The following is an 8,170-nucleotide window of genomic DNA, read 5'->3' as shown; positions in this document are numbered from 1 at the left end:
ATAACTTGTCTGGAATGTTTTTACGTTTGGGGAGCGTGCCAGGTGCCCTTGACCTGGATTGGCCACTGTCGGTGACAGGATGCTGGGCTAGATGGACCTTTGGTCTTTCCCAGTATGGCACTACTTATGAGTCCAACTAGAAAGTTCAAACTCTTTCACAAGATGCCTGAACTTCAGATGATTTTTCACTTCTTAAAGAGTACTAATACTACAGGTTGCTTTAAATGAGCAGTTTCTTAATCATGGCAAAATCATGGCATCTGATTCTCAGTTAGAAGTTCTGTACATGAGGGACGCTTTTCACATTTAAAGGTTTAAAGATCAAACAGCGGGTGTCTTGAAACAGCTCCAGTAAAACTTGGACCATGTTGGGACCCATTTTACTCTTTTCAACTAGCAGGTTAAGTGTGAGCTTTATAGAACCTTTTTGCCCAAAACTGGTATTTGGCACTTGGAGGCATTACTTTAAACAGTAGAGTCGTGCTATGATTATATGCCTGGACATCTTTTGAAGACCAGTGAGTCTGTGATTGTCCCTTAGAAACATTTGAGCACGTCCCTATATTTATAAGAAAAACATTTTTTGGAATGATTTATGAAAGTTTATTGTCAGTATTGTATGTTACACCTTTGCATTACATGGGAATAAGAACTGTATACTAAAATATAAATATTAACCAAACAAAAGGAACCACACCAAGAGGGAAGTTCACAGCAGGAAAACATAAAGAGCTGTCCAAAAATAAAAGGATGAACCACAGGAATCATCCATGAATGAAAATCTGTTTATTGAAGACTCAACATGGACCATGTTTCACCGTATGCCTGTGTCAGGCATCAGATGATGTTGATTTCTGAAACATAATGATGGAGTCAACAAATGTCCAATTGAAAGCAAAACTGTGCAGAATTCAAAATCAGTATTCTGGTTAAAGTCCTGCAGGTCTAGGGGTATTTAGCTGAAAAATAAAACACTCTTCTTTCAGTATCAATGTTTGGTTGTCACCTCCTGTCCGTGTAAATTTAACCCACCACCATCCACTCACTAATCGAAAAGAAATGTGTCAAAGATGCAATGAGCAGAATGAGATTCTATGTCCACTACAGCCTCCTATGGGCCTCCTACTATGTTTCATAAATCGGTATCCTATTCTTCAGGTTGTGCCTCCAGGAAAGGAGCTCGTTTCATCTGCAGCTATTTTAACCATGGCTGTCAGTGGTTTTTAAGATACTGACTGCCATGGTCAAAATAACACTGAATGTTGAATGCCAAGATCTGGATACCAGCTGACACTGAATATTTAATTTCAGTGCTGACTGGTGATGCTATCCAGTTAGCGGCCATGTACAGGAAGCTAACTGGATAAATCTAGGAGAGCCTTTTTACTGTCCTAATTTCACTTGGGAGCTCTTTTACTACACCTCATAAGGGCCTACGCATGCCCAGTGCATGCCAATTGTGAGTTATAGCCCAGCTACCTTATGTGCCAGGTGGTAATTTCATTTTTGTCGGGTGGTAAGTAGACCTTATCGCTAAGTCAATGGCTGGTGGTAAGGTCTCAGACTCAAAATGGACACGCGTTAATTTTCATAAGTATATAAGTACATAAGCATTGCCATATTGGGAAACACCAAAGGTTCATCAAGCCCAGCATCCTGTTTCCAACAGTGGCCAATCCAGGTCACAATATACCTGGCAAGATACCAAAAAAGTACAAAACATTTTATACTGCTTATCCCAGAAATAGTGGATTTTCCCCAAGTCCATTCAATAACGGTCTATGGACTTTTCCTTTAGGAAGCTGTCCAAATCTTTTTTAAACTCTGCTAAGCTAACTGCCTTTACCACATTCTCTGGCAACAAATTCCAGAGTTTAATTACACATTGAGTGAAGAAAAGGTTTCTCTGATTAATTTAGAGGAGTGTGGTAGCCGTGTTAGTCCACTCTTAAGGTTATCAATAGAAATCAAACAAAATAAAACATGGAAAAGAAAATAAGATGATACCTTTTTTATTGGACATAACTTAATACATTTCTTGATTAGCTTTCGAAGGTTGCCCTTCTTCAGTAATTCATCTTGTGGCTTGGCTGTAAATGTATTGAAACATTCAATACATACCATCCTACAATCAGATTCAAAATTGACTACTCCCCAGAAAAAGTCAATTTTTTGGACACCACGGTCTCAATCAGTGATGGCTGTATACAAACATCTATATACAAGAAACCCACAGACAGATGTAGCTACCTCCACAACTCCAGCTTCCATCCTTCACATACAAAAAGATCCATCATTTACAGCCAAGCCACAAGATACCACCGTATCTGCTCTGACCCAGGGGACAGAGACAGACACCTTAAAACCCTGACTGAATCCTTCAAACAGAAGGGCTACAACTCCAAAATAATCTCCAAGAATATTGCCTCCTCCCTCAAAACACCCAGGGAGAATCTGCTACAGTACAAAAAGAAAAAATCCACAGACAGAATCCCGCTTGTAGTGACATACAATCCAGAGCTGGAAAAACTGAGGAAAATCATAAGAGATCTACAACCTATACTCCAGGAGGATGAATTACTGAAAGAGATATTCCCATCCCCACCAGTACTAGCCTTCCGACAGCCACCCAATTTAAAACACAAGCTAATCAGAAGTAAACTTCCTTCACAGACTGAAAAGGAACAGAAGGGCACACTTCCCTGTAATTTATCCAGTTGCAAACTATGCCAAAATATTTCACAGGACCCCAAAGTCATCCACAAAGGAAAGATATTCAACATAAAGGGATCTTTCACTTGCTCATCTTCCAATGTGGTATATATCATTCAGTGTAAAAAATGTAACGAAGGATGCTATATTGGAGAAACAGGCCAGATGCTTAAGACAAGATTCAATTTACATAGACATCATATGAACAATACTGGTGCCAGCAGGGTTCCCACGCCTGTTGGTCAACATTTTACATGACCAGGACACTGCACCAGTGATTTCACAGTGAGAATCCTCAAAGGTAACTTTAAAACCATACAAGAACGTAAGACCTTTGAAGTCAGAATGATTGAATATTTTAACACCCAACAGAAAGGACTTAACAAGGATCTGGGGTTCCTAGCCCATTATAAACCATAAAGCTGTATGTCTCTGTTGATCACCCTCCCCTCACCTATCCACACCCACCCTGTTAGAATATCAATGATATGCTTTGATGTCCCCATGCATACTTCCTACCCACCCCCCTCCTCCCACCCTGTCAGACTGTCATAGTAATGCTTGAATGTTTTCACTTACTGTATATACACTGTCAGCTAGCACATTTGCTTATTTCCGATCTGAGGAAGAAGGGCAACCTTCGAAAGCTAATCAAGAAATGTATTAAGTTATGTCCAATAAAAAAGGTATCATCTTATTTTCTTTTCCATGTTTTATTTTGTTTGATTTCTATTGATAATCTGATTAATTTTAAATTTACTACATTGTAGCTTCATCGCATGCCCCCTAGTCCTAGTAATTTTGGAAAGCGTAAACAGACGCTTCACATCTACCCGTTCAACTCCACTCATTATTTTATAGACCTCTATCATATCTCCCCTCAGCCACCTTTTCTCCAAGCTGTAGAGCCCTAGCCGATCAGCCTTTCCTCATAGGGAAGTCGTCCCATCCCCTTTATCATTTTCGTCCCCTTCTCTGCACCTTTTCTAATTCATCTATATCTTTTTTGAGATGCGGTGACCAGAATTGAACACAATATTCGAGGTGTGGTCGCACATCCATTTTTGGTCAAAATAAAAAAAAGACAGTTTTACAGGTGTGCTGAAAAATAGATCTGCACTCGTCCAAAACATGCGCTTACGCTACCGCAGGCCATTTTTCAGCTCACCTTAATAAAAGAACCCCCTGGTTAGCTATCTGATTAGTGATCTGAATATGGCTGCTAAGGGGGTAATCTTTAGTTCTGTCCAAGCGCCACATATGAACCTCCCTGACACTTTTCGGAATGTGCCGAGACATTCATAATGAATATTCAGAGACACTATCCAGTTAGTTCTAGTAATTATAATGCTCTCTCTAAGCTGTGCATTTTTGTGTGTGTGCACACCGGCTGTGAACCCTGGCCACACAACGAAACAAGGTGCAACAAATTTTAATCAGGTCTTAAAAAGCAGCACAGGCAAACCAAACTGTTCACATCTGCTTGATCTTAATAGCTGGTGTTCTCTAACTGTTTAAAGCAAATGGTATGTTAAAATAACTTTTAATTTGGAAACAACATTCATTAGTAAATTGCTTAACACTTTTGAGTTCCCAATATTATTTGCAAAATTATTGCTGAGATACACGTGGCTCACAGCACACAAATCAGAACTTATAAAAAGTTGCACAAAAGAAAGTTTTTGCACAAAGCTGAGCGAGTGAAGGCAATTGGGGTGTTCACATGTGTGAGAATCAAGTCTGTCAGAGTCTTGTAGTTTATGATTGCTTTGAAATGTTTTTGTCGTTATATATACATTTTAATATAAAATTAGGGATGGGCATTTAATGCACTATTATTGTGCTAAATATTTTTTATATTTTAACTACACTTAATTTTTTTAATCACAATCAAAATTTTTAACTCCTGCCTGTTGTCCAACATTGCTTTCTATCCATAATATAGCAGAGGGAAGGTATCAGAATCAGTTGCAAGTAGGATGTAAGAATCGCTGCTGGAGACCCTATAAAGTGCCAGATAAATGTTAAAGTAAATGTGTGTGGGGGGGGGGGGGGATGCTAGACTTTGTACTGGGGGGGGGATCAGCAGCAGGAGTGGAGAAAAATGGGTGTCTCAGTTTCAGGGGTAATAGGTTTAATAGCAAAAGGGGAGATACTTGGGTGTATGTACTGGGGAAGGATGCAGTAGGAGAGGAAAAAGGTATGTACCTGTATGGAGGGGAGGAGGAGAGGCGAGTTGTGGAAGGAAGTGTGTGTATGCAACTTTTCATTATATTCAGCAGGTTTAAAAAATGTCCATGCAGTGGAAATTTACTTGTACCAAGCCATCCAGCTTAGACATACAACTAATCATATGATTAAAAATTTTAATACCATGATTAATTTTGAATAAAAGTTTTTGTCATTGCCCACCCATAATTGATTAGAATGTTGTGAAGGATAATCAGCCACACTGAGCATCTGTTCAAAAGGATGTTTGGGTCAATATTTAAAAAAAATTGGAAAAGCATGTGCCAAAAATGCATTCCGTGAATAAGTGCGATTAATCACGTGATTAACATTTTTTGCCATGCAATTAATTGTGATTAGAAATCTTAATCATTGCCCACCCATATATAAAATGAATACAAAATTGTAGACCAAGATGAATGGGTAGATGAACTAGACTTTTTCAGTAACCATGCTATAATTGGAATGGACACTTCTCTTTGTTATGGTTTTATTTTTTATGATTATGATTGTTATGGCAAGCTTAGAATGTAATTTTAATTCCCTGTCATAATAAAGCCAGTGGGGATTTTGTGCAAAATGCTGGCAGATACAGGAACAGTGTTCCATCTGTTAATCTGTCATATAAGAGATTATTATTCTTTGTTACTGAAAAATCAGAGCGATGGATGAAATAACCTCATAAAGTCATGAGAACTCAAGAGCAGCTCATGAAAAATCTTCTCTGTTGACAAATAAAAATACATCAAAATAGGTAAGCTCTGAATCAAATTGCATAAGCAACAAACTAAAAATCCCAGATATTAAATACTTAATAAAGAGTGTTTTGAGAGAGGGTCATCATATAACTTATTTCTCCACATATATAAATTCAGGGAAAGCAGGAAGAATCTGTCCTCAGTGCAAAGTGATCACTCAAAAACACACCCAATGTGAACAGTGATTATTGTTTCATAGAAATCATAATCCTATATAATAATTTGCACCTCCAACGTTCCATTGCTGTCTGGCTGCCTGGGTTCGTAACATCGAATGATGTCATCCAGCCTCCAGCGTTCCGTTCCCCCTCACTGCCCCGCCCTCACGTCAAAATGTAATGACGTCAGAGGGTGGAACAGTGAGAGGGAAAGGAATGCTGGAGGCAAGCTGAACTGATGTTAGGGGATGTTATGAAAACAGACAGGCAGACAGCGATGGAACCCCGAGGTACAATTTAGGCAGCAGGGTGGCGGGAAGCAGGCAAACGCAGTAAGCAATGATGTGAGACTGAGAGGCGAAGGACAGCAGCCTACAACACTACATTCCCCCTCACTGTCCTGCACTCGCAAAAAGATGTTATGATGTCAGAGGGCGGAACAGTGAGAGGGAAGGGAAAATTGGAGGCAATCTGAGCTGATGTTAGGCAGACACGGAACTGCGAGGTACCCAGCGGACGACATAGCACATAAATTTATATATTACAGAAAAAACAGGAAAATATCTAAAAAAGAAAAGGATACAAAACACACAGAGAGTGCAAATACTGTCACTCTCTCTCTCTCTCTCTCTCTCACACATACAGACACACACACAGAGTCTGTATGTGTGTCTCTCTCACACACTCACACAAAGTCTCTCTTACACACATACTCTTTCTCAATAACACACACACACTCTCACACTCTCTCTCACACACTCTGTCTCTATCTCTCACACACACTCTTATCTCACAAACACACTCTCTCTAACACATTGTCTCTCTCTCACACACAATCTCTCTCTTTCTGTCACACACACACTCTCTCTCAGTCCCACACACACACACTCTCTGTCTCTCTCTCATACTCAGTCTCTCTCTCACACACACTCTCGCTCTGACACACATACACACACACTCTCTCTCTCACACACACACACACACTCTGTCTCTCTCTCCCACACACACACAGTCTGTCTCTCTCTCACACACACGCTCTCTGTCTTTCTCACACACACACACACACACACTCTGTCTTGCTTACACACACATTCTCTCTCTCTCACACACACACACTCTCTCTCTCTCTCTCTCTCAAACACTCTCTCTCTCTCTCTCACAGACACACTCTCTCTTACTGTGTCACACTCACTATCTTTCTGTCTCACACACACCCACTCTCTCTCTCTCTCTCTCACACTCTCTCTCTCTCTCTCACACTCTCTCTCTCACACTCACTCTCTCTGTCTCACACACTCTCTCTCTTTTTTTATCACACTCTCACACACACACACACACGCTCGCACACAGGCAAATTGCAGGATATGGATGGCATGGGAGGCAAGGGGAGGGGAGAACATAGGAGAATTGGTGCACATCATGTAGAGGCCACAATCGCAGGAGACAGAGGGGAGGGAAGGGGAGGGAATGGCATAGGAGAATCATTGCACATGGATTGCATCGGAGAGGATGAGAGCGTAGCACATGGAGGGGAAGGCAAGGCACCAAGGAGAAGCAGAGGCATAGTCCAACTTACTGTAGCTCACAAACAACAATCAGAGACACATTCCAATGTGGTGAACATCACATGACTAGAAAAAGAACATTAACTGCTGAAGAGCAGGCTGAAGTTAAAAAAAAATAAGAGCTGAAGCACAACGAAAAAGGCGTGCAACTTTGAGTGAAGACAAAAAGGCACATGAAAGTCAAAAAGCCACTGCAAGAAAAAGGTCCAGGATACAAAAAATGACTGATGAGGAAAGTGCAAGCAACCGACAAAGAAACGCCGATTCAGAAAGACACAGAATTGCTGAAGTGACGGACGAACAGAGACAAACACAAGGCACACTGCTATACATCGCAAAAGATTTGAAAAAATGACAGAAGAAGAAAGAGCAACAAATAGAAAAAGGAGAACATATTTAGAACATGAAAGAATTAAATGACAGAGAAACAGAGACAAACAACAAGACAAAGACAAAAAGATTTAGGGCAGAAAAGACTTGCAGAAATGACAGACAAGCAATGAAGAACGACTACACAAAATATAACAGATTTAAAACGCAAAACAATTGGAAATCTGAAACAAAAGAAAAAACCCTGTGATGCAGCACAAAATAAAGCAAGAATGGATACAGTGACAGCACAGTGCAGAACTCCAACCACAGGAATTGCAATAAGAGACTGTATCAATGAGAAAGAAACTCAATACTATAGCTGTGGTCCAATGAACATAGTCTGTATATTTTGCAATGCCAAACATTTTCACAATGA

The sequence above is a fragment of the Microcaecilia unicolor genome, chromosome 4 (assembly GCF_901765095.1).
Source record: "Microcaecilia unicolor chromosome 4, aMicUni1.1, whole genome shotgun sequence".
In the NCBI taxonomy this organism is placed as follows: domain Eukaryota; kingdom Metazoa; phylum Chordata; class Amphibia; order Gymnophiona; family Siphonopidae; genus Microcaecilia; species Microcaecilia unicolor.
The sequence above is the reverse complement of the archived record's forward strand: the minus strand, read 5'-3'. Positions refer to the sequence as shown.